General features: G+C 35.1%; 1 pseudogene; it reads right to left on the minus strand.

The window, feature by feature from the left end:
* Positions 1–22,584: 22,584 nt before the first annotated feature.
* Positions 22,585–23,248, minus strand: LOC131834648 (golgin subfamily A member 7-like; annotated as a pseudogene).
* Positions 23,249–23,489: the final 241 nt, after the last annotated feature.

Below are 23,489 nucleotides of genomic sequence, written 5' to 3' on the forward strand. Positions count from 1 at the left end.
TGTATATGAATACGTGTGTGTGTGCAACTGGGTGTGTAGTGGCAAAGCATTGAATCTACTACTTTTTTTTATATTAAAAAACTCTTCAAAGAAAAAAAAAAGAAAAGAAAATCTATTATATACCTCCAATACTTGCATTCTTATATTCTTATAAAACAACAACAGCAATCCTGAATCCACATTTAACTTCAAACTTTAAAACTTGTCTCTAGAAAATGCTGTAATTTTGTAGTTTCTCTTCAAAATTCTTCAACATTTGTAAATGCAGTTCCATTTTCAGGGTATGATTCATTTGAAGACAACCATATGGATAAGACTCTATATAGTCTTTCTCATATCTATGTTGCAGGGTTTCTTTTCCTTTAGCACCCACAGTTCTTGGTCATGCAGCTTTGAAGAGTGGAGAGGTAGAACAGACAAAAACTGGTGGACAGCAAAGCAAAGTTTATTGCGGAGTGGTACAAAGCTCCCCAAAGAGGGAAGGGGCCCAAGAGGGTTTCCACTGAAGTTTCTTAGTCTGAATTTTTACGGGCTTGTTGGCGGACTGCTTTAATGTGATTAACCCCATGAACTTGGCACCCAATCAGGTTTTTCTGCATGTGCTCATCTGCCTATCAGGTACTTGTTCATGTGAGAACAGGTGAAGGACTGCTTTCAGGGTGGTGTAAAATCCTTTTAAGGGTGGTTTCCTCTTAGGGAGGAGGTCACTTGCCCCTGCCTGCCTTTCTTCTGACTATCTTTCATTATCTACACCTTAAGCAGAGAGTTAAATTCCTGACTTTGGGATTGCGAGTAAGATGCTTTTCATATCTGAGCATTTTATTATCATTACTCAGAACTTAGATTGAGTGTTTCATTTATGTATTTTGGTAGATTGCCATTAATTTTATGTATTACCTTTCCAATATTAAATAATAGAGTGTAATTATAGACTTGAAATGCTTAAATCCTTATTTCTTCTGTTTTTAATATGCTATGATTTTGAGCTAGGCTTCAGACATAATATCTGAATATTCTCAATTGATTCTTCACATATTCTACAAGCAATGAATAAGCCATGTTGAATTAATATTGAAAGAACATCTCTTCAGATCAATTTGCTACAAAAATGTGTTCTGTGATAAGAGTAAATCATTCTTAAGATAATAACCATAATCATGAAGCATATTTTAGAAAATAAAGAACTATTCCATTTTTTTTTTTCTTCCAAAGTTAGAGTCAAAGCTAAATGTCTTCTGAAATACTAGGCATTCCGCCAGAACTCTGCAGGGAATGTCTTCTGCAGTTAGGATCACACTCAAACGACCACTATCTGATACAGCACTTTAAACTTTATCCTGAAAGTAATGATATTAGCTCAATGAATTTCTACTTGTTCTTTTAATCATTCTGACCTCTCTCAAAAAAAAAAAAAAAATCGCATGTTATTCAAGTATTTAATGAGTATCTTTGCAGTACAGTTTTACATTAATTGCTTTCAACCATTACTATGACTTGTACGTAGAAACAAGAATATGAAGCAGAAATTAGATTTCTAATTAAGCAGTCCACAGTTCGACTATCTTCTAGATGTGAATTAGTCTTAAGGGCATTTATAAAGAGATGTTGTTTGAGGAATATTTGTGTTCGCGGCCTCACTAGTCAGAATTATTTAGCAAAGTTCAGGCACAATTCCGATACTATGAGCAAGCCGATTGTGGCTTTGTTTGTTTGTTTTTGGAGGCTGTTAACAACTAAGTGGGTGTATGTATTCATGGTTTAGCCCTAAGGAGTAATTCCAATCAAAGAATTTTAGAAGAGATAATCAAGGTCAATGGTGCATATCAACTGAGAAAGGAAATTTCAAGCAGGTGGGAACTTCCTAAATACTTTAACTGGAGGGTTAGGACACTTTTTATAAAGGTGGTTGTTTTGACTCTAGTTTCCTCCTTCTTCTCCTCCTGCTCCTCCTCCTGCTCCTCCTCCTCCTCCTTCTCCTTCTTCTTTTTTTCAAATCCAAAAAAGAGACTCTTATAAATTCTAGAAGATTTGGTGCCACTCTGCATGTATCCCATAATATAAAAGGAACTAGAAATCTTGAGATACCTCTATCTCCAAAATTCTTTTTCAGTAGTCTATTTTTAAAAATATTTTATTTATTTATTTGACAGAGATCACAAGTAGGCAGAGAAGCAGACAGAGAGGGGGGAAAAGGTTCCTCGCAGAGCAGAGAGCCCCATGCAGGGCTCAATCCCATGACCCTGGGATCATGACCGGAGCTGAAGGCAGAGGCTTTAACCCACTGAGCCACCCAGGAGCTCCTTCAGTCGTCTATTATTGATATCTTCAGTTTAATTGGTTTGCTGACAGGAATCATTAAGAGCAGCATGAGAATATTTGGTGAACTGGGTATGAAAAGGGGGCAAGGGAGTAAGTTATAAAATGGGTGGATATGGAAATTGAGTTAAAACTTTAATTATTCTAAAACTTTGCTTAATTGAACATAATAAAATAAACTAGAATAAAATAAATAAGAAAAAAACTTTGCTGCAAGCACTCTTCGCCAATGAATAATGGCACCTATTAGTGAGCAATTATTTTGAAACAGATAATAAAATTGATTATAATACTAACCAATAAGCTTTTAAATCTAATAGCATTTACCTTGTATGTAATTGAAAACATTCATTTTATTTTCCACAGAGGGTGAGATAGAGCACATGTGTGCATGTGTGCATTCACACACACACACACACACACACACACACTCACATACACACACATTACACACACCCAGGAGCCCAACGCTGGGCTGAATCTCACAACCCTGAGATCCTGACCTGAGCAAAATCAAGAATCCAGTGCTTAACCTGCTGAGCCACCTAGGTAGGCACTGTGAAAACATTCAATCTTTATTGAATGTTGATTGGCTCATTGAAAGCTTTAAAAGTGCTTAATACTCCTACTTTGACTAATTCAAACAACAAATATTTTTGACTAATATCTAATTTCATACTTACACAAATTTATTAAGAACATATGATAAAACAAAGATATGTAAATACTTAATAGAGTAATATATGTTTATTTGAATTTTAATTATTTTAAATATGATAGTTACATTTTTATAAAATGTATTTTTGCAAAATTTACTGACTACAAATTAAATGTCAATTTAAATTGCCAATTGTTTTGAGATATTTATTTGGACACATATATTTGATTTTGGAAATTATTTCTGGGGTAATATTGAGAAGCAAATAATTTGTTATAAACAACCATGTTAAATGTTATTTATTTTTAATGAGTGAAACACTTTTTAAGAAAAAAAAATAAAAATGACTTGAATATGTTGATGGTCTCTAATTTTCTACTCTCTAATTTTTTTTTAAATCATGTATTGATCTATTCTCCATTTTTTTTTTTTTTTTTTTGGAAGCAGCCAAGAATATAATAGAACTTAGAGATCTTTACAATTGGAGATCTTTAGTACAGCAGCCAGTCTAATAATCATGCCCTGTCTGTTCTTTGGACTGACTGATCCACACTCCCTGTTTGTAATGGGATTTATGATTCCAGTTTGTGATCATACTTACCACCTCCCTATTTGTGTTACATAAGGCATACAGAGAAACAAAGTACGCAGATAAGAAGTCTTTTGTGAGTTCTTTGTGTGGATATGTGTGTGTGTAGTCTTCAGTGTTTTTTATATATGTAATGTCATATCATCTGCCAATGGAGATCATCAGATTTTCCAATTTGAGTGTGAAGTTAGCTCAGGGTTTTTCTTATATGGACTTTATTATGTTGAGATAAATTCATTCTAAACCTAGCAAATTCAGTAAAGTTGCAGGATATAAAATCAACATACAAAAATCAATGGCATTTTTGTACACTTAAAAAACTTTTTGAAAAAAATAATTAACAAAAAGCTCATTTACAATCGCCATTTAAAAAAAATACTTTTAACCTCAGGCACCTGGGTGGCTCAGTGGGTTAAAGCCTGTGCCTTCAGCTAAGGTCATGATCGCAGAGTCCTGGGATCAAGCCCAGCATCAGGCTCTCTGCTCAGCAGGGAGCCTGCTTCCCTTCCTCTCTCTCTGCCTACCTTTCTGCCTACTTGTGATCTCTATCTGTCAAATAAATAAATTTTTAAAAATCTTTAAAAAAAATTAAACTTAAAGAGGCAAAATATTTGTACACTGAAAACTACAATACATTAATGACAGAAATTAAAATGGACACAAATAAATGGAAAGACAGCCCATGCTTATAGATTGAGAGATTTAATATTAAAATATCTTACCTTCCCAAAGAAATAAACAAATTCATTGTAATCCCTACTAAAATCCATATGACACTTTTTTACAGAGAAGGGAGTAAAAGCAATCTCAAAATGTTTATGAAGCCACAAAAGACTCCAGAAACTTGAGAAAGAAGAGGCATGATGCTTTCTGATTTTAAAATATAATACAGGGGCGCCTGGGTGGCTCAGTGGGTTAAAGCCTCTGCCTTCGGCTCAGGTCATGATCCCAGGGTCCTGGGATCGAGCCCAGCATTGGGCTCTCTGATTTGCAGGGAGCCTGCTTCCCCCTCTCTCTCTTTCTGCCTCTCTGCCTACTTGTGATCTCTGTCAAATAAATAAATAAAATCTTTAAAAATAAATACAATAAAATACAAAACTATAGTAACCAAAACAACATGATATGGGGGGAGGGGGTAGACATATAGACCAATGGAAAAGAATAGTGAGCCCAGAAAAAAACCTGTGTAAGAAGAGTCAAATGATCTTCTACAAAGGGCCAAAAAAACAAAATGCGGAAACAGATGTTTTTTTAGCAGATGCTGTTCTACATGCAGAACTTGATCTTACACCATACACAAAAATCAACTCAATATGAATTATGCATTTAAAGACACAAATTGTAAAACTATTAAAACTATTAAACTATTAAAACTATATATAGGAAACTTTCTTGACATAGGCCTTGGTGATGGGCTCTTGGACATGACACTAAAAGTATAAAAACAAAAATGGAGAGACTATGTTAAATGAAAAAGCTCTTATTCACCAAAGAAAATAATCTGAGTGAAAATGTAATGTATAGAATGGAAAACACAAGTGTAAACCACATATATTATGAAGTTTTAATCTAAAATATATAAAAAGCTCATACAAAATAACAAAAAGCAAACAACATTTTTTTCTGTTCTAAAAAATACTTGATTATTATTATTTCTGAGTTTTTTGATTGTTTGTTTATTTTTTGACAGATAGAGACACAGAGAGACAGGGAACACAAGCAAGGGGAGTGGAGAGGGAGAAACAGATCTCCACAGAGCATGATGAGGGGCTCGATCCTATGACTCTGGGATCATGACCTGAGCTGACGGCAGGCGCTTAATGACTGAGCCACGCAGGCACTCTGTTCATTATTATTTTTTGTTATAGTTGATCCACAATGTCACTTGAATTTCAGGTGTACAACACAGTGATTGGACAACTGTATACATTATGCTGTGCTCACCACAGAATAGCTACCATTTGTCACCATACAATGCTCTTACAATACCATTAACTATACCCCCTATGCTGTACCTTTTATCTTCACAACTTACTCATTCCACAACTGCAAGCCTGTCTCTCCCACCCTTCTTCACCTAATTAGCCCATCACCTACTACCTCTTCCAGGTGGTAACCATCATTTTGTTTTCCGTATCTTTCCGTATTTATTGCTCTGACTCCCCATTTGGGCAAATACCCAGTAGTGGACTAATTGGATCATATGACATTTCTCTTCTTAATTTTTTGGGGAAACTCCATATTGTATTCTACAGTACCCATTTATATTCTCACCAACAGTGCATGAGTGCTCCTTTTTTTCCACATTTTCATCAACACTTAGTATATCTTATTTGGATTTGGGCCATTCCAACAAACAAAAGGTGCTATATCATTATGGTTTTGATTTGCATTTCCCTGTTTACTGATGTTGATTTTCTTTTAATTTTTTACGTTTTATTTACATATTGTATTATTAGTCCCAGGGGTACAGGTCTGTGAATCGCCAGGTTTACACACTTCACAGCACTCACCATAGAACATACCCTCCCCAATGTCCATAACCCAACCATCCTCTCTCTCTCCAGTTCCCCCCAGCAACTCTCAGTTTATTTTGTGAGATTAAAGCCTCTTATGGTTTGTCTCCCTCCTGATCCCATCTTGTTACATTTTTTCCTTCCCTAGCCTTTAAACCCCCAACATTGCCTCTCAAATTCTTCATATCAAAGGGATCATATAATAATTGTTTTTCTCTGACTGACCTATTTCGCTCAGCATAATACCCTCCAGTTCCACCCACATCGTTGCAAATGGCAGGATTTCATTTCTTTTGATGGCTGCATAGTATTCCATTGTGTGTATATATACCACTTCTTTATCCATCCATCTGTTGATGGACATCTAGGTTCTTTCCACAGTTTGGACATTGCAAACATTGCTGCTATAAACATTCAGGTGCACATACCCCTTCAGATCAATACATTTGTATCTTTAGGGTAAATACCCAGCAGTGCAATTGTTGGGTCGTAGGATAGCTCTATTCCCAACTTTTTGAGAAACTTCCATGCTGTTTTCCAGAGTGGCTGCACCAGCTTGCATTCCCACCAACAGTGTAAGAGGGTTCCTCTTTCTCCACAACCTTGCCAGCATCTGTTGTTTCCTGACTTGTTAATTTTAGCCATTCTGACTGGTATGAGGTATTATCTCATTGTGGTTTTGATTTGTATTTCCCTGATGCCGAGTGATGTGGAGCACTTTTTCATGTGTCTGTTGGCCATCTGGATGTCTTCTTTACAGAAATGTCTGTTCATGTCCTCTGCCTATTTCTTGATTGAATTATTTGTTCTTTGGGTGTTGAGTTTGAGATGTTCTTTATAGATTTATAGATATCTGATATGTCATTTGAAAAATCTTCTCCCATTCTGTCAGTTGTCTTTTGGTTTTGTTGACTGTTTCCTTTGCTGTGCAAAATCTTTTGATCTTGATGAAGTCCCAATAGTACACTTTTGCCCTTGCTTCCCTTGCCTTTGGTGATGTTTCTAGGAAGAAGTTGCTGCCTGTGTTCTCCTCTAGGATTTTGATGGATTCCTGTCTCACATTGAGGTCCTTCATCTGTTTGGAGTCTATTTTTGTGTGTGGTGGGAGGAAATAGTCGTTTCATTTTTCTGCATGTGGCTATCCAATTTTCCCAACACCATTTGTGGAAGAGACTGTCTTTTTTCCATTGGACATTCATTCTTTCTTTGTCAAAGATTAGTTGACCATAGAGCTAAAGGTCTATTTCTGGGATCTCTATTCTGTCCCATTGACCTGTGTGTCTGTTTTATGTGCCAGTACCATACTGTCTTGATGATTACAGCCTTGTAATAGAGCTTGAAGTCTGGAATTGTGATGCCACCAACTTTGGCTTTCTTTTTCAACATTCCTCTTGCGATTTGAGGTCTTTTCTGGTTCCATATAAATTTTAGAATTATTTGTTCCATTTCTTTGAAAAAAATTGATTGTATTTTGATAAGGATTGCATTAAATGTGTAGATTGCTTTAGGTAGCTTAGACATTTTCACAATATTTGTTCTTTGAATCCATGAGCATGGAACATTTTTCCATTTCTTTGTGTCTTCTTCAATGTCTTTCATGAGTACTTTATAGTTTTCTGTGTACAGATTCTTTGCCTCTTTTGTTAGGTTTATTCCTAGCTATCTTATGGTTTTGGGTGCAACTGTAAGTGAGAATGATTACTTAATTTCTTTCTTCTGTCTTGTTGTTGGTTTATAGAAATGCAACTGATTTCTGTGCATTGATTTTATATCTTGACACTTTACTGAATTCCTGTACAAGTTCTAGAAGATTTGGTGTGGAGTCTTTTGGGTTTTCCACATAAAGTATTATATCATCTGCAAAGAGTGAGAGTTTGATTTCTTCTTTCTTGATTTGGATGCCTTTTATTTCTTTTTGTTGTCTGATTGCTGTGGCTAGGACTTCTAGTAATATGTTGAATAGCAGTGGTGATAATGGACATCACTGCCATGTTCCTGACCTTAGCAGAAAAGCTCTTAGTTTTTCCTCCATTGAGATGATATTCACTGTGGGTTTTTCATAGATGGCTTTGATGATATTGAGGTATGTACCCTCTATCCCTACACTTTGAAGAGTTTTGATCAAGAAAGGGTGCTGTACTTTGTCAAATGCTTTTTCAGCATCTATTGAGAGTATCATATGGTTCTTATTCTTTCTTTTATTAATATATTATATCACATTCATTGATTTGTGGATGTTGAACCAAACTTGCAACACTGGAATAAATCCCACATGGTTGTGGGCAATAATCCCTTTAATGTACTTTTGGATTCTTTTGGCTAGGATTTTGGTGAGAATTTTCACATCTATGTGCATCAAGGATATTGGTCTGTAATTCTCTTTTTTGATGGGGTCTTTGTCTGGTTTGGGGATCAAGGTAATGCTGGCCTCATAAAATGAGTTTGGAAGTTTTCCCTTCATTCCTATTTTTTGGAACAGTTTTAGGAGAAAAAGAATTAATTCTTCTTTAAAGGTTTTGTAAAATTGCCCTGGGAAGCTCTCTGGCCCTAGGCTCTTATTTGTTGGGAGATTTTTGTTAACTATTTCAATCTCCTTACTAGTTATGGGTCTGTTCAGGTTTTCTATTTCTCCCTGGTTCAGTTGTGGTAGTTTGTATGTCTCTAGGAATGCATCCATTTCTTCCAGATTATCAAATTTGCTGGCATATAATTGCTCATAATATGTTCTTGTAAATGTTTGTATTTCTTTGGTGTTGGTTGTGATATCTCCTCCTTCATTCATGATTTTATTTATTTGGGTCTTTTCTCTTTTCTTTTTGATAAGTCTGGCCAGGGGTTGCTCAATCTCATTACTTATTTCAAAGTACCAGCTCCTAGTTTCATTGATTTGTTCTACTGTTTCTTTGGTTTCTATTTCATTGATTTCTGCTCTGATCTTTATTATTTCTCTTTTCCTGCTGGATATAGGCTTTCTTTGCTGCTCTTTCTCCAGCTCCTTTAGGTGTAGAGTTAGGTTGTATTTGAGACCTTTCTTGTTTCTTGAGAATGGCTTGTATCACTATATATTTTTCTCTCAGGACTGCCTTAGCTGTGTCCCACAGACTTTGAACAATTGTGTTCCCATTATCATTTGTTTTCATGAATTTTTTCCATTCTTCTTAATTTCCTGGTTGACCCAGTCATTCTTTAGCCTCCATGTATTTGGGTTCTTTCTAAATTTCCTCTTATGATTCAGTTTTAGCTTCAGAGCATTGTGGTCTGAAAATATGCAGGGAATGATCCCAATCTTTTGGTACCCGTTGAGACCTGATTTGTGACTCAAAATGTTATCTATTCTGGAGAATGTTCCATGTGCAGTAGAAAAGAATGTGTATTCTGTTGCTTTGGGATAGAATGTTCTGAATATAACTGTGATGTCCATCTGGTCCAGTGTGTCATTTATGGCTTTTATTTCCTTGTTGATCTTTGCTTGAATGATATGTCCATTTCAGTGAGGGAGGTTTTAAAGTCCTCTGCTATTATTGTATTATTTTCAATGTGTTTCTTTGATTTTGCTATTGTTATATAGTTGGCTGCTCCCATTTTAGGGGTATAGATATTTAAAATTGTAAGATCTTCTTGTTGGACAGACTAAATATGACATAGTGTCCTTCCTTATCTCTTATTATAGTCTTTGGCTTAAAATCTAATTGATCTGATATAAGGATTGCCACCTCAGCTTTCTTTCAATGTCCCGTAGCAGGGTAAATGGTTTTCCACCCCCTCACTTTAAATCTGGAGGTGTCTTTGGGTCTAAATGCATTTCTCTTAGACAGCATAAACTGGTGAATGGAACAGAACCACCCACTTAATTTTGGGTGTATTTTGGTCTCTTAGAAGAAACTTCCTCCCAAAATTTTAAAGAAAGAAAAACGTGTATGTATATATACAAAAAATAAGGTTAAACATGATGAAGGGATGGGATATGATTGTAAAGATGAAAAATTTAAAAAAAATTCTAAAAAAGGAGTTTATAAGGTAAGTTTGTTGGGAAAAGAAAGAAAAAGTGGAGAGAATTTGATCAGACTGGAGACTGGAATAAAGCCCTGTGCTAGATTAGGGTGTAACTTGATCTATTAGAAGTTGTATCCCAAATTTATTTAGAAGAATATACCCTATATGTATAAAAAAATAAAGTTAGATACAATGAAGGATAAAATATGACTATAATAATGAAGGTTTAAAAATATTTCTAAGATAAACTAGTTAAAAAAACATTAAAGAAGAAAGAGTAGAAGTTAAAAAAATTAGAAAAAGAAAATAAATTTAAAAAATAAAAAATAAAAATAAAAAGCAATAAAAATAAAAATAAATAAATAAAATTAAAAATATTTAAATAACTTTGCAAGCCTAAAGAAGCATGTGGAGAAAGCAATGAATTCCATTATTTTATTTTCTTCTCCTCTGGAATTCCACTGTTCTCCTTGATCAGTGAGCTTGGTCTTGGCTATATGTTCTTGCTGATCTTCTGGGGGAGGGGGCCTGTTGTAGTGACTCTCAAGTGTTTTTGCCCAAGGTGGAATTGCACTGCCCTTGCCAGGGGTGGACTATGTAATCTTCTCGGGTTAGCTCTCAGGAGCTTTTGCTCCCTGAATGCTTTCTGTAGAGCTCTGGAGGACTGGAATGAAAAATGCCGGCCTCTCAGTCTCTGCCCTGGAGGAGCCCAGAGCTCGGGGCCCCACTCCTCAGGGCACCCTTGGAGAAAAGCGCTCAATCACTCCTGTCTCCCTGGTCTCCTGCTGCGCTCCAAGCTCACCCATCCTGTGACTGAGTGTTTCTGTCTCTGGCATATGGCCTCATTTGTAGTCTCCAAACCCAGCCCATTCTTGCCTCCAGAGAAGGAAGGTGATTCTCCCTGATTCTGCCAATTGTAGGGTCCCTGCTCAAAGATTATATATATATATATATATATATATATATATATATCCTACGGGTCACAGTTTAAGGTAAACATGAGCTGAGAGCTCATTCCTTGGCTCTGTCTCTGCAGCCAGCTTCCCTGCTCTGACACCTGCAAGCTCTGTTACACTCAAACACCCCTGATCCTTCTGTGGCCATGCGGGACCCTAGACCCCGCTGTTCCAGCGAGTGCTCCAACCCCACTTAGCCTTTGGAGCGATGTCTCTCAGTGGAGCAGACTTTCAAAAGTTCTGATTTTGTGCTCCATTGCTCTGCCACTTGCCATGAGCTGGCCCTTCCCCCCACAGTCTATCTGTCCGTTGCTTCAGATTCACTTCTCCGCACATCCTACCTTTCAGAAAGTGGTCAATATTCTGTTTCTAGAATTGCTGCACTTCTTCTCTTAAATCTCCTGTTGGATTTGTATGTGTTCAGAATGGTTTGTTAACTATCTAAATGAACTCCTGCAACCTGAAGTCATCTCAGCCTGCTACTTCTCCACCATCTTGACTCCTCTCATCAATGCTGATCATCATTTTATGAGCCTGTGGGCTATCTGTATGTCTCAAACAATCCTATTTATATTTGGGCAACGAAATCAAATAAGCATTTTTCCAAAAAAGAAATACAAATAGTTAACAGGTAAATAGATATACAAAAAGACATTCAACGTCACTAATCATTAAGGAAATGCAAATTAAAACTACTGTGAAACATATTACCTTGCACTTATTAGATGGTTATCATTAAAAAAAAAATGTTGTCTAGGATGTGGAATGAATATTTGTGTGTTTTGGGTAGGAACATAAATTGGCACAGCTGCTATCAAAACCAGTATAGGCATTTCTCAATAAAAACTTAAAATAGAACTAACACTCATTCAGCAATCCCACTTTGGGGTACATATCCAAAATACTGAAATTAGAATCTCAAAGAGATATCTACATTCTCATGTTCATTGCAACACTGTTTGTAGTATCTAATATGTAGAAATAGTTACTGATAGACAAATAAATAAAGAGTGTGGTATATACATATAATAGAAAAATTTTCAGCCTTAAAAAAATGAAGTAAATTCTGGTGCATGTGGAAACATGAATGAAACTTGAGGGCATAATGCTAAGACAGGATAAGATAAGATAGTTGCAGGACAAATACTTCATGATTTTACTTATACAAGGTATTTAAGGTAGTCAAACCCATAGAAACAGAAATAGAATAATGGTTGTCCTGGAAGGGAAAATTAGAGGTCACTGTTCAATGGGTATGAAGTTTCAGATTTATAAGATAACTAAGATCTAAGGATCTGCTATACAACATTGTGCCTCTATTTTTCAGTATTGTGAATATACTGTATTTTTCACTTAAAAAATTTCTAAGGGGGCATTCTGATTAAGTGTTCTTACTACTGTTATTATTCTTAATAAATGCTTTACTTCTTTGGAGATTAAATACATGAATCCTTATATATATATATATAATATAATATTATATAGTATATTAATATAATATCAATTATTATATTCAATTAAACCATAATTGAAAAAAGAATACCATGCTAACATAGACTTGTTAATAAAATGTATTATATATGACTATTATCTAAACTTACAGAATTTTTCTTTTTGAGTGTCTGGTGACATTTTCACCAGTAGTGCTGATAAATTTGAAATTCCCATTTATTACTTTTTCTTTTACATTCATCAATTTACAACTTACTCTGATTACTTTTTCCCCTTTGAATTTTCTTCTTCCTATTTTTCCCTCCACTGGTTATTTTAATTTGATTTTCTTACAGATGAGTCTCTTTGTTATATTATACAATATGATGTAATATGATATGACACAATGTACTATCCGCTGTGTATATAGGTCATACCTTTCTTTCCTTTCTTTCTTTTTTTTTTTTTTTAAGGGAAAAAAAAGAGAGCAGGTGTGCATGAGTAAGGGCAAAGATTGGGGAAGGGCAGAGGGAGAGAGAGAATCCTAAGTAGGCTCCACGCTATCACAGAGTTCACATGGGGCTTGATCTCACTACCCTGAGATTGTGACCTGAGCCAAAATCAAGAGTTGGATGGTTAACCAATTGAGCCATCCAGGCACCCCAAGGCTCATATACATATTTTGTCATACCCTCCCAAACATGGCATGAGTTCTATGTCTGTCTGCAATTTTCTATGACATCTGTTTACTATCGTCATACCTTTTCAATATTCAAACTCTCCAAATTTTCCCTGCGTTTACCTGTCTTCCTTCATTTAATATAGCAAGATCAACTTTTCACAAAAAGTATCCCAAAGGAAGTTATGTGTACATTAGTGATATGTTAAAAAATGTCAGTAGGTGCAAATAATCATAAATATAAAAATGAATAAGTATTTTTTTATTGCAAAAGCATAGTATACTAATATAGATCACAAAAGTAATTAAAAGAGAAGGAAATAAACAAGTGGTTTTCCCCAAAATAATTTGACTATGGGAATTCTTTAACTTTTCTTATCTCAGGGCACACTATTTTGGAACCACAGATTTAAATCAAAGTACATTGAATCTGTGTTCCTTTAATAAATACCTGTGTAGTTTCATAATATTTAGGTTTAAAATTTGCTCTGAATCTCTATGTCCTCCTATGCATGAGCATGTGCATACGTGTGTGTGTGTATGCTACATAAATAAAATACTGCTAACAGAAGACCCTTCTAGCCCAATATGAAAGACCAAAAAAAGCAAAAACAAAAGCATAGTTTATTACTAGGTTAGTATTAACAGATTTGGATGCCTATAAATTAGCATAAAAGTGACAAGAAAGTTAGGGCAAAATGTCACACATTTTATACAGAAAAGCAGGAGAAAGAACAGTAATTTCCTTGTTTTCGACAAACAAAAGGGGTTCCTCCTTGTGACAATAATCTGTAAATCTGGAAGATCCCTGAGTTAATTCCAAATGTGGGTTTTTACAGATCTGAGGTTATTTGAGATAACCCCTAGATTATCTAGATGTCCCTTGGATATGTCTCTTCATTATCAAAATTGGAGACAAACCCTGAGAGAGATGTATTTTTATTCTAAAAATTAGAATTAAAAACTCAGATTCATACGATCTCCAAAGAAACACTCTTTAAAAAACAGGAAAGATGAAGATAATTTAGTTGCTTTTATAAATGTAGAAAATAATTTTCATTTACCCTAGTATTTCCCATTGTTCCCCAGGTTGTAAACTCTGCAAACTAAGTAAACTATTCCTTGATTTTTTTTTTTCCCTATTCCTGCCTGATTTTACTGACTAATTTCTGGAACTTTTATGTTATTGACACTGTTTTTTACCAAGTACAGTGTTCCATAGGGCAGGTCCTTGATAATATTGTTCAATAATTTACTTTCCAAAGTAAATACCATGAAAATTCTAGAGTAAAAATTGCTCCAAAATCTCAAAGCATAGTACAGATGAACAGTAAATCACTGTCACATTAATAGTGATATATTTCTCATAATACTGGATTATTATACACACACACACATGCACGCATACACACACACACATGCACGCATATAGTCATCAGATTGGTAATAGAGTTTTAAGTTAACAAAATGTATCATGTATTTTAGATTAAAATTCCACACTGCACTATTATTAACAGATCTCTGGAGTGAGTGAAATTATCCAATAAAATAAATATTAAACTGAATCCATAAGACATTATATTGGGCTAAAAAATGCTAAATAATGTTCATGCTTCCTATGCTAAATGATCTGTTCTCTGTAATTTCATTAATATTAGAATGTACCAATTGTAAATACATTTACATTGCTGATGGTACAAACTTGAGGAAGCATTGGACCAAGAAATAAGCAGCTAGTAAAATTAAGAACTGTGATCTCATATGCTGTGTTATTGCTGACACAAGAAATTACACATGTTGTAGAATTGTGATTATAAAGCTGTTAGCACATGCATAAAATTTGGGGCAAGTTTTAAATTTTGAGGGAATAAAAAAAGGATGTTAGGCCATTCACTTTTCAGGGGGTGAGGAGGGAGGTGGAATTTGAAGGACCTTTGCTGTACATCAATTACAGAAACCTAATTTCTCTTTTGATTAGAGTCACAGAGGTGACTGACTTGATTGAGAAGTTGTCAGGTATTAGAAATAACACAAATGTTATTTATCCAGCAGTGTAACAACACCAAAAAAATAAAAGGAACAAATTAAAACCCCCCAAATCTAAAGCTGATCCCAATTTTTACAGCTGTTACCAGACTCTTCAATTCTCCATCCATCCTACCATCTTAAGAATTGATATGGGGGGAGGGGTAATGAATGGCAGTCTGTTCCAAGACTCTGCCATCAAGATTCTTTCAAGTTAACAAATAATCAAAACCTAGTAGATTCAGGAGAAGCTCTTTACCTCCCTGTCAACTGCCTAAAAATAATTTGTATAGAGGATTGCTCCTGGAAGAGAGCTATCACCATAGATAACTACATTGTGATATAAATGAGGTAGGGTCGACAGGGAGGAATCTAACAAGGCCTGTTTGACTGAACTCCTGTCTTTGTCCCATGGGCTGTGAGTAACCCAACAAACATTTGTTTGCTAAACATTTATTCTTTTTCATTCTTCCTGAGGATCACAGTCCTTCCTTTGAAATTTCAGACTACTACCCTCTTTTCCTTAGTTGAGAATGACATATGTACTTCATTTTGCTTGACTGTCTCTGGAATGTCTGTGTGGGTTGCCCATGCATATGCAGTAAAATTTGATTTTCTCCTGTTAATCTGTTTTATGTCTTATGTAAATCTGATTCCTAGTCTGACTAGGACTTGAAGGTGACAGAAATTCTTACTGCCTGCCAATATCCAGGTGGAAATTCCTTCTTTCTTTTTTTTTTTTTTTTAAGATTTTATTTATTTATGACAGAGAGAGTACAAGTAGGAGGAGGGGCATGCAGAAGGGAAACAAGAAGCAGGCCCCCACTGAGTAGGGAGCAATGAGGGGCTCGATTCCAAGACCCTGAAAATGCGACCTGAGCTGAAAGCAGATGCTTAACTGATGGAGCCAACCAGGTGCCTCTCCAGGTACGAATTCTTTAGGAATGCTATGAGTGATGTATTGCTCTGTGAGGATACGGGAGATAATGGAGCATTGACAGTGATCAAGTCTGATACTTCATGTTAGTATATTTGGAAGAAAGGTCATACAAGTGGCTAAGTGCAAAGGACCATGAGAAAAAAAGCAGCATAACTACTAACAAACATGAGGCATTTTTAAAATTTTCATTGCCATTTAATTAACACTACATAGATTTATTCCTCCAAAGTATTCATATTAATGAATTCATTTGATTACATCCATTCTGTATACTATTTGTTAAAAATTATGATTTATAAATATTTGCATTCTTATACTTCCCTTTCTCCTTTGAGTTGTATTATTAGTTAACTCACTCATTAAGAATTCTTCTTTGCCCCATTAACTGTCAGAAGGTGAAGAGTTTGATTTCTGATGTTGGAACCAAGACCCAATTTACATTGCAGTTGACCTTTTCCCCAGGCCTTCAATAAAACAAAACAAAACAAAACAAAAGAAAATAAAAAGATGTGGAAGATATCATCAAACTGATGGGGAAACTTTCCTTTTGAAGGATTTTACTTAAAAGTAGTATAAACTAACCATCACAGAATCTATGACTACTTGTTTTCCTCTACGGCAAATATAGTTTGAGTGCTAATTGTCCATTGAGCCCTATACCAAATGGTATGGATATGCAAGTAAAGCCCAGGGGCAACTGGTTGGCTCAGTTGGTTAAGTGTCTGCCTTTGACTCAGGTCATTATGCCAGGATCCCAGGCTGGAGCCCCATATCCGCTTCCTGCTCAGCAGAGAGCCTGCTTCTCCTTTTTGCTCTACCCCTACCCATGCTTGTGCCCTCTCTCTCAACCTCTCTCTCTCTCTCTCTGTCAATAAATAAATATTAAAAAAAAAAAAAGGAGAAAAAAGAAAGAGTGTAAAACGTAATCCATATTTTCAGTGCAAGCACAATTTGGAACCATAAGTGGGAAATAGGCCTAAAACAGATCATTCCTATTCAGTGTGCTAAGTGACACCCTCATTCCAACAACATGCAAAGAAAACTACGACAGGAAACTAAATATCCATGAAGAAGGTGAGAAAGGAGCTCCAGAGGTAAGTAAGGTTAGAAGTGAGCTATGAAAGATAAGAGTTTCTCAAGAAGAGAAAGAGTAGTGGGGAAAAGGAGTAGTAGTTCCAAAAAGAGAAGAGAGACTCTCCCTTCCTCCCTCTGTCTTTTTCTTTCACACACAGAGTATAGAAATATGAATTGATTTTTTTAAAATTTTATTTACTTAAGTAATTTCTAGACAAATTGTGGGGCTTGAACTCATAATCCAGAGATCAGGAGCCCTGTGCACTTCCCATTGAGCTACACAGGCACCCCTGAACTGATTTTTTTTTTTTTTTAAGGAGTTTCAGGAGTACTCAACATGTAGGCCTCTTTGAGGGTTCAGATCTTAATTTCTAAGAGATTTCCAAATGTGCAAAGAATTTGAACTAGTCTGTTCATGATTACAACCTCAAAGACAGATTTTTATAAGGCACAAGAATTTCAGTGAATTAAATATTGTATTTCTATACATTTCCTCCCATCCACAAAGATCTCTTCTGAACTACAGTATTCTGGAGATACTTGTTGTTCTGTCTATCCATTGCTTATAGAGGGAATGGCCATTGCTTAAATACAAATGGAGGTACTGACATTTTACTTGTTTTCACTTCTGAGTCAGAGATTCAGTATAGATAGATTACACTGAAGATTTTAAAAATACAGATTTAAAAAGCAATAGGTAATGAAAACTTTTAACATTTTCAGTCCATTAAAATTAGTAAACATCTTCAGTTCTCAAACATATCTAAACACTAAAGGAAACCACGAATCTGATATTAAAAGTAAGTTCTGAACCACATTTTGTTATGATTGAATAAAAGAGATGTGACATTATAACTAAATTATGTAAGTTGTTTCTCCGTGGGATATTTTGTGGTTCAAAGAAATGTGGTTATAAAACATGCTTGTTTCTGGTAAGGAAAATGTGCCTGCTTCACTAAATAGAGATCTAAAAGAACCTAGATGAACTTCAGAATTTTGGACATACACATAAAAGCTTAATATGCTTGACATCTGTCACCCTCCACTAAACGACACAGTTGTGAATGGCTATAGTAGCAAGCATTTGGAGTACAACTTGAAAAAAAGGAATAATTAAAATACCAACATTTTAGGAAAAAATTGCATTAAAATTATAGTTGCATCAAGTTACCTAAAAAAATGGAAGAACACAAGTAAAAAATTGATTATGCATTCTACCAACATATTTAAATATAGTCCTCTCTTGTTTATAGAAAGTTTCAAATATATTTGAAAATATTGACTTTTTTTTAAAAAAAAATAGGCTTTCAGAATAATCCCTTTTATTGGAAAAAAACAAAAACAAGAACAATTACTAGGTTTTTTCCTGATCAACTTGCTGGCTAACTGAAATAAAAAGGTATCACACAATTTGAAATTAAAATGTTATCTAATTAAATTCAGTTTAAATAAATATGCAATCAACATAAACATGGTATTGTTAGTATGGAAAAATCACATAGTTTTCTCTTTTGAAAAATATCAATTATTGATACAGTATATATTTAATCATTTATAGTTAATTTTTATTTACTTACTTTTCCCCAAAGATTTTGTTTGTTCATTTATTTATTTATTTATTTGAGAGACAGAGAGGGAAAGCATGGCAGGGAAGGGGGTGCTCGATCCCAGACCTGAGCCTAAGGCAGGCACTTAACCAACTGTGCCACCCTGGTGTCCCTACAGTTATTTTTTATTAAAATCTTTTTTGTTTCACTTAGTGACATTGCTTATATTATTTTTAAAATTAAAATTTATAATAAACATGAAATAAGCAGGATAGGTATGGAATATATTCAACCAAAAATGGAAAATGTAAGATGAGAAGGAGTGTTTTTTAAACTAATCTTCTGGGGCGCCTGGGTGACTCAGTGGGTTAAAGCCTCTGCCTTCGGCTCAGGTCATGATCCCAGGGTCCTGGGATCGAGCCCCGCATCGGGCTCTCTGCTCATCAGGGAGCCTGCTTCCTCCTCTCTCTCTCTGCCTACTTGTGATCTCTGTCAAATAAATAAATAAAATTTTAAAAAAATAATAAAATAAAAAAATAAACTAATATTCCTAGTTTCAACTTAATCATGTACTCTCTTTGACATGAATGCTAAAACTGTCTTTACTATATAACAGTTAAACAGTTCAATGACAAATCTATACATGAGAATAAATTAGCTTAGTAAAAATACTTGAATATAGTCTTTTCAAAATTTCACAATTGACATAAATAAAACTTTCTGGTTTACAACTTCCTAATTTCAAACAAAATCTGATATCTGACCCACAAAATAAAAAATCTAAGTTTCATCTTACTAACATTAACAGTTATTCAATTCTTTAAAAAAATAAAAAAGATCTCTCTTCACGAACACAAATTTTAAATCAAAGATATAAACAATTAAAATTAATTTCAAACTGGAATGTATATGCCTAATCCCTCCCCAGAGAACATTTTTTAAGAAACATAGAAGGGTTTTTTAAAGGTAATTTCCCAGATTATCTCGTTTAAACCTCCTAAACACCCTCTGAGAATCATTCTATTAGTTTTCTTGGATTTAAAAATCAGAAACTAAAATTTCTAAAGATTCGTTAAAATGTCAAGGACACACAGATTAGTAAATGTTGGAGAACATGGGATCAAAACCAGTTAGTTTTTACTTTTTTTTAACCTTCTTTTTTCAAGTACCAACCTAGCACTGAAAACAAAAACAAAAACAAAAACAAAAAAACCACCCTAGGGAACAATTTTTGGAGTATAAGTACAAGTCTTTATATTAGCATTTTAAAAATTGCACATTTTTCTTGAGGATGACTTATATTTTATTGTTTAGTGGAAGATTCCCATAAATCATTTATATTTGAAATGCTGACTTAACATCATAATCACTTTCCTGCCCCCAAGAAACTTCTTCACAACTAAGTTAATTCATCTTTGTTTAGTTATGTTTTTATAGGTTAAATGGCTGCTTTTATTTGACAAATTAAGCACTTCAGAATTTATTATTGGGTCTTGGTTTTAACGGTGTGATTTCATTGCAGTTCTCTCAGTGCTCCTATAAAAAATAAGTAGTTTCAAGGTTTGAAATAATGCTGAAAAGTTAAAAGTGCTGTTCATATGATCAAGTAAGGCATTTAGTAAATAAATGTGCTTCTTAAAATGAACAATCACATCTTTTTAGTGTTTTTCCTTATAAAAATTTTCAATATATAATTCTAATTGGGAATTATATTTCTATGTATTATATATAATACTATATTGTCTCTATTTCAACTAAAAATAATACTTACATTTTAAAATGATGAAAATAATCTGAACTAATTTTATCCAGAGAGAAATAAATAATGTCAATCTTCATATAAATAAACCAAAATGACTAAAAATGTTTTTTGGTTTTTCGTTTTTGTTTTGTTTTTACAGAGAGAAAGATCACAAGTAGGCAGAGAGTCAGGCAGAGAGAGAGGGGGAAGCCGGCTCCCGGTTGAGTAGAGAGCCTGATGTGGGGCTCCATCCCAGGACCCTGAGATCATGACCCGAGCTGAAGGCAGTGGCTTAATCCACTGAGCCGCCCCTAAAAATGTTATTTTTAATAAGTGGCTTAAATCCATATGATGAATTAAATAGGTAATCAATTAGGCATCATGTGTTGAAGTCACATTTTTTTTAACGATTTATTTATTTTTTTGACAGAGATCACAAGTAGGCAAAGAGGCAGGCAGAGAGAGAGAGAGGTGGTAGCAGGCTTCCTGCTGAGCAGAGAGCCTGATGCGGGACTCGATCCCAGGACCCTGAGACCATGACCCGAGTTGAAGGCAGAGGCTTTAACCCACTGAGCCACCCAGGCACCCCAAAATGTTATTTTAAAGTTAACCTAAAGTGGCTTAAATCCATACCATGAATTAAATAGGTAATCAATTAGGCATCATGAGTTGAAGTCACATTTAATTAAACCTGTACTTGGAAATATATGTGTACCAGAACTAAGAGGTAAGTACAGTGACTATGAAACAAAATCTTTTGAAATATGAAACCATGGAATGCAAGTCTCTCCACATACCCTCCTCCTCCATCAAGGCTATGTAGTCAGGTAAACTTAGGAAATACTGCAAATAAAAATCCCTCCTTGATGATTTTTGTTTGTTTGTTTAAGAAAAGTTTTACTAATGTGTTATTATCTCAGCAAAGTTATGGCAACAGGCTTAAAAGGCAGACAGACACCTATTATAGGCTCCAAAGGAACAAAGGACTTTTATACTATTAAAATATTTCACAGGTGGATGGGATTTACTGAGTAACAGATCCATAAAAGAAAATTAATTTGGAAGATTGAATCCAGTATTAGCACTTACACTATCTCTGAAAGTAAAACTTTTAACCGTTTCATTCTTTCCTAATATATTTCTGAACTTTTCCCCCAAAACAGTGTTCTCAAACCCCAAAGAAGAAGGAAGGGCATAAGAAACCCTGATACTAAGAACATACAGCCAAAAGAACTAGAAACACTGACACAGACTTGAGAGTTTTAGTTGGCAATCACTTAACTTACTGGACTTGAAACAGTCATGAGATTTCTGTGGAATACTATATATGCAGAAAGTCTAGGAATCATACTGTTTACCAGTAGGGATAGTTAAAAATTAGCAATCTACAGTATTATTCCTATCATTTTTTCTCATAAATTATACTTATGACAAAACCATAATTAAAATATTTATTATACTGGCTTTCTACACATTCAGGGACACAACAGTGACATTTACGTGCTTGATGGTTTAACATCCACGTTATTGCACTTACTTATTTTTGTAAGGAGCACTCAACACACACTACATCTTCCCAACATTCAAGGTAATGCAATAATAACAAAATTCTCCAAAGGAAAATAACAGGAAATTACATTAAATACTGCTTTAATTAGGAATAATAGCTGTCATAAAACAAATAACATCATACATTATTTTTCCAAAGAGTTTCAGTTTGAGAAACTGAACAACAGAAACAGATCTTTAATGGTTTTAGTCATGGCAAAACTGGTAGTTCTTCGAAATCTGGGAGATGCATAACAAACCACAGACACAGCCTACCTTTCACCAAAATCCTGGAGAAAAGCATTTTATATTTGGGAGAAATAAGACGGAACACTGGCTAAGATATGACTTGTTGAAGTCAAGAGCCACCTGGAAAGCTGGCCCAAGGAATGAAGAGAACCACCTGTATTGGTGGCAAGTAAGAAAGAAACTGTGTTGGGCTAAATAACAGCTTATTTTATTAATGGCTTTGAATAAAACAAATGAAATGATCCATTGTGTTTTCTTAGAAACTATTCAAAAGATTACAGAGTCCCACACAATTTGGAGACACAAAGTGGATGCTAAGTGACTATAGGTCACTCCAGGTACATAACTTCAGAAAGTCAGTCCTTGGAGTAAATGGCACCATGGCTCTGGCAGCAGATACAAAGGAAGGATGGTCTGGAGAGGAGGTAGTGGACACTCTGTGACTCGCCAGTGAATAGATGAGGGTTCCAGCTGGAAACGGGCTCTTTAATTCTATGGTTTGTCTTCCACTGCTCATTCCTCTGTCTTCATAAATGGTGATTTCAATCCAAACAGTCGTCTGCCAATGGGCTCTGTCAGGAGAAGGCCTTGGGAGCATGTATCTTCTCATCCTGCTCTTGAATGTGGACACATTCTTTAGAACCTTCTTATAATGAGTTTCCATGTGTAAGAAGATGGTATATGCTGTTAAGCCATACAGCCTTCTAGATAAGATTGGCCCCCAAGCTTCTCTGTTTGTGCATAAAGGTTATTTAGAGTCTGAACTGTTTCTTCAAAGTCTGCCTATCAGTATGGTTCTCCAGCTCTGCAAGGAGCTTGGTCTGGAACCGGCATGGTGTGCCACTGCTATAGTCTCCCTGAATGAATACATGAACACCTTCCCCCAGACTACGCGCCTGCTCGGGCCTCAGGGTGAGGGGCCCACCACCTCCTCTACTCTCCTGCTGAAATTCCAAGACCCACCCTTGCCCCGATGCCCACTCCATGATGATCCTGAATCCATAAGCATATTAGTGATTCTAGAAATCCTCCTTAGGTGTTTTTGTTTGTTTGTTTGTTTTTAAAATTCTCTTTAACTCTATTCGAATCAAAAATTTTTGACTGTGGAATTTTTTTTTTAATCACATTCTGTGATTTATGACAATATTCTCTGGAAAAACATTTTTAAAAATGTTTTTATGGAATATATATAATTATCAATAATAATGAGCCAGGGTTAGGATAATT

Source organism: Mustela lutreola, chromosome 6 (assembly GCF_030435805.1).
Source record: "Mustela lutreola isolate mMusLut2 chromosome 6, mMusLut2.pri, whole genome shotgun sequence".
NCBI classification, from domain to species: Eukaryota; Metazoa; Chordata; class Mammalia; order Carnivora; family Mustelidae; genus Mustela; species Mustela lutreola.